General features: G+C 40.2%; 1 protein-coding gene across 2 annotated transcripts in view; it reads right to left on the bottom strand.

Annotated features, from left to right (window-relative positions):
- The window catches only part of TMEM182 (transmembrane protein 182), a 93195-nt gene that overhangs the window by 4937 nt on the left and 72732 nt on the right, over positions 1-15526 (bottom strand). The window lies entirely within an intron of this gene.

Here is a 15526-nt window from a genome sequence, read left to right on the forward strand (position 1 = left end):
TCTTTAATTTTCAAAGCATTAAGATGAGAGTTATGACAATATAAGGACAATGGCAACAGCCGACATGCATTTATTAAGTACTTACTGTACGCCAGGCGCTGTATTAGGTGCTTATGACCATAAGAGTCAAAGATCCTGCCTAGTGGAATTTCTCCTAACATTTCCCTTCTGTACTATGTGTCTGGTTTGGGGTGAGCACTGTAATACATTATTTATTTCGAGATGTACAATGAGTTGATAAAATAGGTACTATTGACCCTCGGTTTTAAGTATATGCCAAGACAACTAGTAGTTTTCAGAGCTGATTTTCAGCTCAGGTCTTTCCAACTATTATTATATTATTCTACCATAGCTAACTAGTGCTGCGGGTAATTTTGCCAATGATAACAGAAGCCAAAGTAAGTATCCGATAAGAACAGACATGAGAGCACTGAACTCCTATAAAAGAATAGACGTGATTCTTTTTAACTGAAATATAGATGCTGAAGACTGTATAGCATAAAGGCAACATTCCCTGGAAAGAATGAGGAAAAAATTAATGAAAAAATTCTGTGGAATGTAAAACCATAGGTTTAAGAGCAAGAGCCTTATTCGGCAAGAGAAAGAAAGGAACGGAAGAAGAAGGGAGGCACGCAGGGAGGGGGCAAGATTACAGAAGAGCCTCACGAAGGCTAAAATTGGAGAATCCCGCAAAGCATACACTTTTCCACATGGCTGTCCCTGAGATAACAGAGGGAGGAGCACCACGGTGCTGAGCTGCAAACCCAGGACAGTAGGCTCAGCTGATACACTGGTGAGTGAGTGACAGTTCCCACACACAAACCACGCAGCCTGAGGGATTCAAATGTGTTGCTGAGCAAAATATACTTGAGGTCATTGGCTAGCTGTCCAAAAGTTCAATCCAAACAAGTCAAGGACCTATTATAGTCTTTGAATTAATGAACGAAACCATCAGGCATAAAATCTCCATATTCTAATTGCGAGTCAGTCTGAAAGGTAAATATAACCCTATGACTGGGAGCAGAGATGAAGGCATATTGGCAGGACAGAGTAGCTTTTAAGAACCTAGCTATTAATCGCCCTTCTCCAGTTAATTAGTTAAAAAATCCTCCAGTATTTAGGATGTCCTCTCTCTCTTGGGCCATCCATTGCGTAAAGAATCCTGAGATGTACACACAAAAGAAGAAGGGCTCATTGACATGCCAAGGTGAGTCTTAAACTTTCTCATAATCGGGATACAAACCACAGAGCAATGGGGAATCAACATAGATGCTTCGCTAATAAGAAACATCCTTCACACTGTGGTCTGTAATGTAAATGCAAATACTGGAGCACAGAAGAGTGCAATTTAGCCACTGAACAACAGCTATGTCAGAGAGAAATAGTAAAGTCATAGCCGGCGAGCAAACTCCCTGCAAAGCCGTACCTCAGATGCTGACAACAATATGGCAAGGCCATGTGTTGTCAAGCAACTCTGTGCATTCCAATACATTTTTCTGCAAATATATAGACACTGCTCTCCCCTAATGTAAAGGTTTGGCTTAGTTATTTGCATACTATTTGCCTTATGCAAACAGACTGCAAATCTTTGTTATTATTTGTTGATATGTTTCTTAACTCTCTTGCATCATGTGAGTCTCGTGTGCTTTCAGATAGTTTTACAAAAACAGAAAATTGCCTTTGTGAAGAACCAGTAGCCTTTGCATATTTTCTTTCAAAAGTTGCAAAACCCCTTACTGAATTTAGAGTATTTAAAAAAAAATGTATTGCAAGTAACCATGTAGATGATTCTTAATAAGGAAGAATTAACTTACATTTTAAAATTGATGTTATTTGAAGAGCATTTACATCCTGAAATCAATGAAAATAGGCGTTTCTATCACTACAATTTTTAACTTGTTCACTAATTGAAGATACTGGCATTTAACTCATAGTATATCCATTTATAATTACATCTTCCCATGGGGTAAAAGAGTGTTTCCCTACCTATTAAATTGCCGGTGTTTTATACCAGTGTGTGTGTGCGTGCATGTGCACACTCCAATGCAGAGGGACAAACAGAAAGTGAATGGACTAACAGACAATGGAAAGTATTTACACCAAGGCCAATGGTTGATTTAGCTGACATGGTAGCAAGAATTTATGATGAGGGGTTTATGGACTGTATCCGGCCAACAGAAGAGTCAGGAGACTATTACATAGGGGTAGACTGATCAAACCAATAATTATTGAGGTTAATCAGAATCATGTTCTTCTTCACTGCCTGAAAAGAGAGTTACAAATTTGAGGAGGGGGAAAGCTAGAATAAAGTCTATGATGTTGTTTGTAATTAAATGTATCAGGGTGAATTTATGGTTCTAGACAGACAGACAGATGTAGAAGTAAAAGTATGTGTGTGTTAAGATATATCCATGTGTATCTACCTGCATATATTTCCCGGCTCTCTGTCCTGGGAGGATCTGGCAGCCATAACACTCCCGCAGCATGGAGCACTCCAAGTGTCTAGATCTTGGCTTCTAAATATCAGGAGCCAAGCATCTCAAAGAAATAGGTGAATCCAGGTTGGGACAGAAAGTACATGGTAAGTCTGGAATGTCAGATGTGGTCTCGGAATGGTGGGAGTGTTTCAGAAGCTAGCTTTAGAGGCTTCCCCCGGCCAGTTCTGAGGCAATCAGACTATCCAACCAATAATGATAACGGCACATGATACCTCACTGAATAAAAGAGAAATCCATGAGCCCACAGTGAAAGAAATACATGAATGAATACATTAGATAGGGAGAAGGGAAAGCTTTTCCTTAGAGAATGCTAACTTATAAATGTAGAAGGAATAGCTCAATTAGAAACACCATTTGACAATCATTTAAGTAATAATTCAGGCAAGAAACAAAAATGGATCCTAAAACTAGTAAATGAAATTTAGATGAGAAATATTTACAGAGGCTCAAAGTCTCTTCCTACAAAACACTCATCAATTATAAAGAGGAAAACAGTAATTTCATACTGAAGAAGACTGGCAGATACCACCTTGCACAAATGATCAGAGTGAACATCACCAGTGGCACGGCATATTGACGTCACTAACCATCTTGTAAGATACAATGAGAATAGCACAGCATCACTGCTACGATACAGCCAAAAATGGAAAGCCTAAATCCAATCAGAAGGAAACATCAGACACACCAATTCAGGAACATCTAGAAAATCATAGGCCTGTACTCTTGTAGAGTCAAGGTCATGAAAGTCTAAGTGGAACTTATTCTGGTCTGACGGAGATGACGTAACTACTAAATGCAAAGCACATTCTAGGACTGGAGCCTTTTGCTATAAAACACATTGAGATAGTGAAACGTGAATGGAGTCTCTGGGTGAAGGGATTTTCAACTCCTATGTAAATCTGAAAATATTTCCAAACAAAAGACAAAATGAATGAATTAAAAAAAAAAAAAGCATGGTGGGAATCTGTGGTTGTGTGTTAGAAAGGGCATAGGATGGTGGGAATGGGAGGAGAGTACATGTGTTTGTACCCCCAGAAAGACACATCTTCTTTTGGTGGGCTATTGTGACGATTAATGAACAGTAATGAACTGCTGACTTGGTTCACCTACTAAGTGGAGAGTCTTAACTTGGGGAACACTTATGGAAAAATACTACATTAAAATCTTATTTATTATCCTTTGATATCTTAAAGGACTCTCCTTCATGAAAACATAAGTAATAATTGTCCTTGGGTAACAAGTGAGTTACATGTCAAACCCACTTGTCTCTGTGATTTTAGCAGGAATAGAAATATTGCTAATATTTAGGTAATAATTTATTTTTAAATTGTTATATTTAAATTTGGTTATATTTTGAAAGCATAATTTATTTCTAATTAAATTTAAAAATACCTTATTTTTTGAAGACCAAAAAAATGCATTAAGCAGCTCACTGGAGGCATAATCAAAGTACGGTACCAAATCCCAAGAAGACTTGTGATAAATAATTAAGTTACACGAAGAATGTGTTGGTTCTCTTACGAACAAGCAGTGTGGGGAAGAGTCACTCATGATTTTACAACTCTTACAAAGTTGAAAACTTTTCCCTCTAAATATCACGAATTCAATCTGGAAAGCATTTTCTCTGAAACAAAGGCCACAAAGTCACAACGGGCCATTAGGAACACAATCGTTGATGACAAACAATATGGAAATGTGCACAATGTAGGAAAAAATACAAAAGAATTTCACCAATACCAAGTCACGGACTGAAAATAAAACTGCATGTCCTCAATATTTCATGAAAACAAGTATGGAAAAATAAAGATTTTGTACACTACATTATAAAAACCAGATTTAAAAACACATTGCTAGGGAAAAGTTAGCCACAGAAATGGAAACTCGTCAAAAAGACAGGCAAATGTCAAACCCCTATATTCTTGCCTAGAAATACACATACCTGTATTAAAAAACAAAAGCCTTTTGGAGTTGCTGAAAAACAATAAACTTGATCTTTAACTGCTTAGACATAACAGCCTTTGAAATGTGTTTTAATAACTTCAGTCATGAGCAGCTATTAGGTACTTGGGAAAGAATCATAAATTCAAGATGATTCCACTGGCCTCTTTTAGTCATGCTTGCACATAAATTCAGTGTCAACTCATTTCAGCTTTCTATGGGCACAGGAAAGGCCAAAGAATTCCATAGTCAAAAAAAAATTCCATTATGAAGAAAATTGAAGTGAACAGTAAATTAGAATCAGAAAAATACTACGTTTTCTCTAACAGGAGGGCCGTATGTACTTTAAAGACAGGACAATATTCAGCAAGAGCATCTAGAAAAACAGAAGTAGAAAGTCAGCTTCATAAAATTTTAGGGATGATAGCAACAGCTTACTCCTTGTCTATTTTCAGAGGATGAAATGAGGTCTATAATCACAAGGTCAAAGTAGCCTGTGGCATAACTCGAACAAACACCCTATTAGCAGGTATAACACAGTAGGATGAAGACCCACACAGACACCCTACAGTGGGGGAAATTTCCAAAGAGGTGGTGAGCAAAGAGGGTACTTTTCCAGGTGGGACTCCCGGGAAGGTACAGAGTGGGTTCATGCTAACTATAGAAATGAAGAAAAAATCTGGAGTGTGGGTAAGCGTACGAAAGATAGCAGCGTTAATGGAATGGTGAACCTGGATCTGACATGCCCAGGAGAAAGAACAAAAAGGAAACTTGATAAGCTATGTATTTACTATCATTCTCCAAAAGGAAACATAGCAATTTATCAAGAAATACATAATGAATGCCTTCTCAGATCTGCAGAGGAGCACCAAGCAGCGTAAATGACCATGTCCCCACAAGAAGCTTTTGCAGAAGGTCCATACATGGTCTTCATATCAACATTTCTGAAATTGGTCCATACTAATATTTGAAGGTATTATATTAAGCCCCAATAGTTTGAAGGTTGTTCTAATGGATAAAAAGCATCCCCAGCTTCATTGTTTCTCTTTCTCATCTTTTTTTTTTTTAACTGAGGTGTAATTTACATAGAGCAAAATGTACAAGTTTTAAGTGTATGGTTGTTGAATTTTGATAAATGTAAACATCAGTGTACCCACAGTCCATTAAAAATAGAACACATCCATCCCTGTCACTCCAGGGAGGTTCTTCAGGCCTCCTCACACCCATTCCCCAAAGCACCGACCACTATAGCGGAGCTTTGCTCTTAGAACCTTGTAGAAATGAAATCATGACAGTGTGCAGTCTTTTGCCTCTGGTCATTCATACTCAACATGATGACCGAGAATCCTCCCAGGCCGTGCATGTCTTAGTAGTTCCCTCCTTTTTACAGCTGAGCACTATTCCCATTGTATGAACAGACCATGGTTTGTTTATCCATTTATCTCCTGATGATCATTTGGGTTCTTTCTAGGTTTGGGCTATAATAAATTAAGCCACTACGAGTATTTTGGTCCATGATTTTTTTTTTTTTTATTTGACAGAGAGAGATTGATCACAAATAGGCAGAGAAGCAGGCAAAGAGAGAGGGGGAAGCAGGCTCCCTGCATGACCTGAGCCAAAGGCAGAGGCTTAACCCACTGAGCCACCCAGGTGCCCCTGGTCCGTGATGTTCTAACTCAAACACAGTGTTCTGAAATGACATATACAATTCCTTAGACAAATGGTTTTAAAAAAAGAAATGGGCAACGGTATCTGTTTATGAAACAGGATGTTATCCATATACAATGACGCTGGGCTTACAGATGCTATGGCAGTGACCTGCAGTGCACCTGCTTTGACTTTCCCCCACACCCCTTAAGAATACAGTCTTCTCTTCCTCAAGCATCCGTTTTGTCAACAAAAATTTGACAACTGTTCAATAGTGCTCACTGTGCAATTAAACTCTCCTAGGGCTTGGAGGACAGGGATGACTTTTTAAAGTCACAGTTTTTTGTTTTTGTTTTTGCATTTCTTTTACTGCATTTATGTATAATGCAGTAAAGATGTCATATTTTGAAGTATACAAAATATGACATATAAATGAAAGTTATGAAGTTTCATGATCAAATGAACCCCTGCAAACTGATCCCCAAATTAGGAACCAGAATGCTACCCTACATCTTGGTTTTCTGGGACTTCTTTGGAAAGACAGTTACCCCTCAGGTATCTAGAGATCATCTCTAGCCTTTAATTTAGAGGATAGAGAAGCACAACCAAGGAGAAAGAGCTAGACCCTTTCTGAGAATGGGCAAGGGTTTAACCTCTTGGGATGGAATAATAGTGCTCCTTCATGATACGGATGACGCTGGAGTCCATAAGCGATATGTGTTTGGGATCCAAATTCATAAAAGGCTTTGGATAATGTCTGCAAATGACCTTATATATAGAGTCATTACATTTATGTATGTGTTTTAAAAACCTAGACTATTAACTTTTAAAATGTAAACACTTAGTGCCACAGTATTTTCAAACCTTTTTAACATGTGTTAACTTTTAATACAGTAGGAATCTTAAAAATTGCAGTGTTTGAGACCTTCCTCAACTTTTTAGAAATCCTATGTGTCAGGCTCAAGGAGTAAACATGGCCATTAGTGTAGGCTATCCTCACAGATCCATTCCAGAATCTAAAATGCATACTTATTTTTCTAAATATTACATGATGGGGAAAGGAAAATCTGCCAATCCTGTATTTTCTCAAGAGTAAGACGTGACATTGCAGTGTAACATACTTTCAAAGTAGTTACGTATCTTAGTTCATTCACTAAAAAGTTCACTTTTTCAGAAAATGCACTAGAAGTTCTTAAAAAATAATTTAAATTGTACTTTTGTAATAGTCCTTCTTTACATTAACATGCTATTCCTTTCTCTTTTAATTAAATTATGCTTATTTTTCCATATCATACTTCAGAAACTTTAAAACTACTAATGCATAATGGTCTACCACAATTTCCACTCTTCATTTTCTCAGACTCACTTTTCACTGATTTTTCTCCAATTTCCTGAGATAGCCTGAATACTTTATATAATTTCATGCCTGTATATTTTCATTACATCTGTCTGATTTCCAAATATTCATAAATACCTACGCTTCACCACACTGCTGTCCGAATGTATTAACTGCCCCTTCCCTTTCATTTTCTGGCCTCATGTTTTTATTTAGTCCACCAAACTTATATAATGTCTATTGGATTTCTCAGATATTTATTACTCTCTTAGATTGGTGTATTCATTGTAGGCATTAAACATCCTGTCTATCCAATACTCTGTACTCTCTTGAAAAACAGTTATTGATAGAGAATGATCGTGAGGGTTTATCCATCTGTACAAGTCATTAGGGACTGCATCTAGAAAGCAGATTTTCTTTTAACCCCAAAGAAGTGTTTACTCACAAGAGATGAGTTTCATGAAGGAGGATGTGGTTGAAGGGCACAAGCCTGGCTTCTGACTGCCCTGGTTTAAATCTGACCTCAAAGGTGTAAGCTGGGAAGATTTACACTTGACTAGCTGAGTAAACTTGAACAAGCTCTGTACTTCTCTATGTCTCAGCGTCTTTGCTGGTAAAATTGAGATCATCAGGTGCCTACTGCAGAGAGTAGTCATAAGGAATTAATGGACATAGCGCAATTAGCAAGGTGCCTGGAACAGGGCAAGCACATAATAAACATTGGCTAGTCATGTTATTATCATTATTTTTATTGAGCTTTGGCATGAACTCTTGCTAATGGCTAGCAAATATTATTCTCTGAAATCTTTTAAAGCATCAGAGCTTCTCATATGACTGGGCTATTTCGGGACTAGTCAAGAGGCAAGGGGATAAACTGCTCCAGAGCCTTCCAGTTCTGAGATTTCATGAGAAGTGAGGGAGGTTGTCTGCCCATGTCTTACTAGAATCTTCCACCAGGTGGCACCAGTTACCCCACAGGCCCATCACTGAACATTTCAGAAAGGGTAACAGGTGAATCCAGACTTGTTCTCACGTATGTATTAAGGACCATTTTCTGTCTTAAGTGTCCAGTGAGGAAACTTCATGTCCTTCCCCAACAACCTTTTAGTTACAGGAAGTAAAAATTATTTCTACAACAGACTTAGTATATGTCAATCTGGTCATTCAGGGGAGTCTATTACTAATGTGTTTCTCTTTTGTATAAGTAAGTATAAAGGGTGGGGGAAAAGGCCTCAGAAAATTTTCAGTTAAAAAATCAATATGCTTTGGGATTGAGCCCCGCACCAGGCTCTTTGCTTGGCAGAGAGCCTGCTTTCCCCCTCTCTCTGCCTGCCTCTCTGCCTACTTGTGATCTCTCTCTCTGTGTCAAATAAATAAATAAAATCTTTTTAAAAAAATCAATATGCCTTATTCATTTGCTACTAGTTATTTCTGGGCAAAGTGACTATTTGGGGGGAGGGTATGGAATAAAACAGAATATTTGCAAAGAAATTAAATCTTTCCCAGAACTAAATTAATGGTAGATGTTAGTGATACACATACTTTAAAAAAAGAGAGTGAAGCAGATGGAAATTCATTCTGCCTTTCCACCATACCAAAACCTAACCCCAAACTAAACATGCCATTTATAAAGTGGAAAGAATCTCATTACCCAACACATCTGAAAACTCCCTTTCAGTGCGGAGGTTAATTACATCCCATAATAAAATATGTGCGTAAAAGCATTCATTTGCCAAGCCTACAGCTCTAGTTCTCAGAAGAACCACACAGATACATTTTTTAAAAGGGGTGGGGGCCATTTATTCACATTTGCAGTTCAAGGTTTTCCAGAAAGTCCCACTAAAGCTATTACTGAGGTGATCTCTCATACCTTCATACCCCAGATTCATCTGAGCCGGGGCTGGACCATCACCCAGAATGTTTCCAGTGAGGACACATATGTGCACCGAGCCCAGATAGGGGTAGGGATTCAGGAGCACAACAGCTCTCTCCAGAGAGACCACTCTGTGTCTCTACTTCATATTTCTCATCCCTTCCCCAGGCTCCACCTGGCTGGGGTGTTGGAGGCTCACAGGACTGGGTCTTACTCACCCCTTCTGAATCCTTCCTCTGGGGACCTGCCTCGTCACTGGAGCATCGTGCATCTATCATACTGATGCCCCATTCAAACCTGAGTGGGGACAAGTCTGATCCTAACAGCCTGTTATGCACATTCCAACTAGCAGGCAATGTGGGGGAAAATACTTCAAAGAACTGAGAAAGAATCATTATAGGCTTTAAAACATTTTTGTAAATAAAAATGCTTCAGAGCTCTTTCCTCTTTAATACTGACCAGTGTTGACTCATTCTAGCATTTGACATTTCTGTGAAATGACATATTGAAGACATTTAAATTTGAAGAGAGCCCTTCCCACGTTATTATAGTATGAATATCCAAAATAATACCTTTGACTGATCCAGTTCCCAAATACGACAACTGAAGGCACAAAGCCAGGGTACGAAGCAAGTGCTTTTAGAAACATAAGGGTGACTGGCTCTTCCGGAACTACTCAGAAAGGAGATCTAGTAGAGGAGCTTTGGACTGACCGAAAGAGAAATCCAAACGCTGTTTCGTGTTTCATAAAAATTGAAGATAGGAATTCTACTACAACGAGCACATCTGCTAATGTATCAGTAACCTGCGTTCTCGTGAGTCACCCTTTTATTTCCATGCGTACGTCTGACAGAACAGACTTACGAACAAAATGTGAAGTCCTAGACTTTGGTCAAATATTCTGTCCCCCACTAGGAGGTCATGCTTGTCATTTTCTCCTTCTGGGGCACTAAGAAAGACAGAGAAGCTTTAGAAAAGTCATTCTGGCAAGCATTCACTGCCCTTCCAGGCCTGTTCTGCTAACACAGAGGCCCCTTTGCTTGTCCACGGTAAGCGGCTGTTTATAGCCTGGATCTCTCGTGATATAGACATGGAGACAGCAGGTGCAAGCAGGGAGATGCGTGTGCCGGCAAGTTTAGAAGCCTGCATCTGGGCTGTCAGCAATTCCTCCCTAATCCCTTCCTGCTCGTGGTCTTCTGTTTCTTCCACATATTCTTCTCTTGCTCTTCTTTATCTGGGGGAAGACGTGAGGAGCAAAGTCTGACACTGAGTGCTTCCTGGAAGCCACGTGATCATTCTCAGCCCCCCAAAAAAGGAACATCTGAAATATGTCCCTTGGCTTCTGTGGCCGATTTTTTTTTTCTAGAATGAAGGCAAAAAACACCTTGTAGTTTGCATCCACTCCATCTATCTTATTTCCTATAGAAATAAATGCGGTTTACTCATGAGCCACTACAAACTCTATTCATCCTTTGAGAGAAAAAGGAAACCAAACCAAGAGTCCAGTTTAATTCTGATTCAGTAGTTTATAAATTTTGTACTCAGAATTTTATATTCTCTTTATGTCCACTCACCTTTCCTATGCTACTTTTTTAAGAGGGTTCACATCACTACGCTTTTAGAGAGCACTGTCTTCCAGATCCAAGGGAAACAGATATGAGCTGTGGAAGGATGTGTGCCCAGCAGTTCGTCCCACATAGCAAAGGATTTATAAAAATTCATCCCAACTCACTCAGCTGGTATCCCGTGGTGACCAGTAATGGCTTGAGCTGCAGCTGTCTGGGCAAGGAGCACCCTCTGTGGTCACAGAATGGGGCAGGAGTCAAACCACTACTTTGCCTCTAAAGGACTAATTGTTTCAAAGGACCAATTATGTGCAGAGGTACCCTTTGTTTCCATTAATACCTCCTGGTTCTAGAATAAAGGCTGCTGTATTCCTCTAGCTTACAAGATGTCCATGTAGTCTCACCAACGTGAGGTCCCACAAGGGATTTAGACATGATCCAGAAGCTTTTCAGGCACCTCTACCCTGGAGGGACTCTGTCTGGCTCTACATTCAGCAGAAAAATGTAATCACACTTTGTCACTCAGGAAAAGGTGATTGCAATTACAAAAGAAAAATCTTTGTACCCTAATATGTTGGTTAAATACTGATTTCAAGTTTTTATGGCTTATTACCCAGTGATGTCAGTATCCCAGAACTTCCAGATCACATCTTAAAAGTTTTATAATGCTATACCTACCCATTCTAACCTCTTCTGCATCTTTCCTATCACCTCCAGTATCACAGGGTTAGGAGAAGACAAGCGTGAACCCCTTTGGGTCTGACAGTTCTCTGGGACTCCACATGTAAACAAATTTCAGCATTTGTTTAGCTTTGTAGAGTGTGGGATGAGACTCACTGAAACAGGCTCAGCATTATAACATTCTGACAATTACCATGCACTTGTTCCAGAACTGAACCTCCTTGGGGACCCAAGGCCTGGCCTGCCTGAAGAGGAATTTGCCCAGCTGAAAGGAGGGGCTCCACGGTCTGCTCTGAGCCTTTTGACAGAGCAGGGAATAGCAGGGACCCCACCCCTTACTCACACGGACAACTGTGACATCAGGATGACTCAGCCACGCATGGAATGCCCAAAACCAGTCTTCCTGCTAACGCCAAAGAGTCTTTATGCACGCATACACCCAGCACCGGCCATTTGGAATCTGGCTATTCTCCGTTCTAAAGCCATCTGTCCAAACAAAGAGAGACTGTGCAGTCTTGTTTGTGGCACGGATAAAGCTGCCACAGCAACCCAAGGCCCAAGCTGCACCTGTTCCCAACTGCCCAGCAGAGCACAGAGCACTGGCACAGGGCAGCCCCGGAGACTCAGGCAGGGAATGACGAGGTAAGCCGTAAAGAACAAAGAGACTCCAGAATAGCAGGCACATAGAATCAGATCTTTTCATTTTGAATATGTAAAATCTAGCCAAAGAAAGCCTTATAAATTTAATTCAGTTTAACTCAGTAGATGACTATATGCATGGTTTCATATTAAAGTGGCATATAAAAATTTGGCTGGCCGAAAAACCTAGTGTTTGTAACATATCTGCCAAGTGTTCCCACTGTTGGTGGGAATGCAAGTTGGTGCAGCCACTTTGGAGAACAGTGTGGAGATTCCTCAAGAAATTAAGAATAGAGCTTCCCTATGACTCTGCCATTGCACTGCTGGGTATTTACCCCAAAGATACAGATGTAGTGAAAAGAAGGGCCATTTGTACCCCAATGTTTATTGCAGCAATGGCCACGGTCGCCAAACTGTGGAAAGAACCAAGATGCCCTTCAATGGACGAATGGATAAGGAAGATGTGGTCCATATACACAATGGAGTATTATGCCTCCATCAGAAAGGATGAATACCCAACTTTTGTAGCAACATGGACGGGACTGGAAGAGATTATGCTGAGCGAAATAAGTCAAGCAGAGAGAGTCAAGTATCATATGGTCTCACTTATTTGTGGAGCATAACAAAGAACATGGAGGACATGGGGAGATGGAGAGGAGAGGGAGTTGAGGGAAATTGGAGGGGGAGATGAACCATGAGAGACTATGGACTCTGAAAAACAACCTGAGGGTTTTGAAGGGGCGGGGGTGGGAGGTTGGGGGAGCCTGGTGGTGGGTAATAGGGAGGGCACGTATTGCATGGAGCACTGGGTGTGGTGCATAAACAATGAATTCTGTTACACTGAAAAGAAATTAAATAAAAAAACATTACCTGAGAATATTAATAATAAACAATGAAAATATTTAAAAAATTCTTCTACCAAGAAGTATGGAAGCTCAAGGATGATTTATTGGCCCCACAACTGCCGTACAGAACTGTGTTTCACAGTGGGAATTGACACTAGACTGCAAACTTCAGTTATTCCTGAGAACATCACTTTTTCTGCCCAAGATAATTTTGTCTCATCCAACAGAATCTGTCTCTGTGTTCTGCAGAAACAAATGGTCCTACACCAACAATAAAGAATTCCACCATGAAGGAAATTAAAAGTCAAGTTTTAAAGGAATTGTTCAGTTTGGTTGTTTGAAGAATGTGTCCCAGAATACCATACCTCTCAGTTCCCAGGGTCTCCACAAGAAGATCTGAGGAAGGGGAACCGCAGCCCCATTCCCACACACAGCAAAGATTCCTCACAAAAGGAAAATACACTGGTCAATGGAATATGAATACATACCAAATGCTCTTCCTTCCTACAGAGTTCTCAGCCAAACAAAATTCTTTGGATATACTACCTTCCTGCAAAATTTAAAAATGACCAACACTTTTGGGGTGCCTGGGTGGCTCAGCGGGTTAAAGCCTCTGCCTCTGGCTCAGGTCATGATCCCCGGGTCCTGGGATCGAGCCCCACATTGGGCTCTCTGCTCGGCAGGGAGCCTGCTTCCTCCTCCCTCTCTGTCTGCCTCTCTGCCTACTTGTGATCTCCATCAAATAAATAAATAAAATCTTAAAAAAATAAAATAAAATAAAAATGACCAACACATTTTTTTCCCAAAAGCACTAAACACACACACAGACATACAATTCTTTGATCAGACTAAACCAAGGATCAGAGCATTCCTGAGTTTAAAACAACCATGCTTCATACACACACACACATACACACACACACACACACACACACACACACACACACACACACACAGGAATACTATGCAGCCATCAAAAGAAATGAAATCTTGCCATTTGCAATGACATGGATGGAACTAGAGCGTATTATGCTTAGCAAAATAAGTCAATCGGAGAAAGACAACTATCATATGATCTCCCTGATATGAGGATGTGCAGATGCAACATGGGGGGTTTGGGGGGCAGGAAAAGAAAAAATGTAAGAAGATGGGATCGGGAGGGAGACAAACGATAAAAGACTCAATCTCACCACCTGACACCAGTTAGAATGGCCAAAATTAGCAAGACAGGAAATAACGTGTGTCGGAGAGGATGTGGAGAAAGTGGAACCCTCTTACACTGTTGGTGGGAATGGAAGTTGGTGCAGCCACTTTGGAGAACAGTGTGGAGATTCCTCAAGAAATTAAAAATAGAGCTTCCCTATGACCCTGCAATTGCACTGCTGGGTATTTACCCCAAAGATACACATGTAGTGAAAAGAAGGGCCATCTGTACCCAATGTTTATTGCAGCAATGGCTATGGTCGCCAAACTGTGGAAAGAACCAAGATGCCCTTCAACGGATGAATGGATAAGGAAGATGTGGTACATATACATGATGGAGTATGGTGCCTCCATCAGAAAGGACGAATACACAACTTTTGTAGCCACATGGACGGGACTGGAAGAGATTATGCTGAGCGAAATAAGTCAAGCAGAGAGAATCAAGTATCATATGGTCTCACTTATTTGTGGAGCATAACAAAGAACATGGAGGACATGGGGAGATGGAGAGGAGAAGGGAGTTGAGGGAAATTGGAAGGGGAGATGAACCATGAGAGACTATGGACTCTGAAAAACAACCAGAGGGTTTTGAAGCGGGGGGATGGGAGGTTGAGGAACCAGGTGGAGGGTAATAGGGAGGGCACGTACTGCATGGAGCACTGGGTGTGGTGCAAAAACAATGAATACTGTTACGCTGAAAATAAAAAAAAAAAACAGACTCAATCTCACAAAATAGAATGAGGGTTGCTGGGGGAAGGGGGGTCGGGAGAGGGTGGTGGAGATATGGACATTGGGGAGGGTATGTGCTATGGTGAGTGCTGTGAAGTGTGTAAACCTGGCGATTCACAGACCTGTACCCCTGGGGATAAAAATACACTATATGTTTATTTAAAAGTTAAAAAATTAATAAAATAAAATTAAAAAAAAACAACACAAAACAACCATGCTTCCATAATGTGTACTAAACTCAAGCTTTTATACTTGATCCTCGAATATGGTGGGGTTAGGAGAACTGACCCTTTTGCAGTTGAAAATCTGCCCATACAGCAATGTTCACAATAGCCAAACTGTGGAAAGAGTCGAGATGCCCTTCAACAGATGAATGGATAAAGAAGACGTGGTCCATAAACAGAATGGACTATTACTCAGCCATCGGAAAGGATGAATACCCAACTTTTGTATCAGCACGGACAAAACTGGAGGAGATTATGGCTGAGTGAAATAAGTCAAGCAGGGAAAGTCAATTATCATATGGTTTCACTTATTTGTGGAGTATAAGGAATAACATGGAGGACATTAGG

Source organism: Meles meles, chromosome 16 (genome assembly GCF_922984935.1).
Source record: "Meles meles chromosome 16, mMelMel3.1 paternal haplotype, whole genome shotgun sequence".
NCBI lineage: Eukaryota > Metazoa > Chordata > Mammalia > Carnivora > Mustelidae > Meles > Meles meles.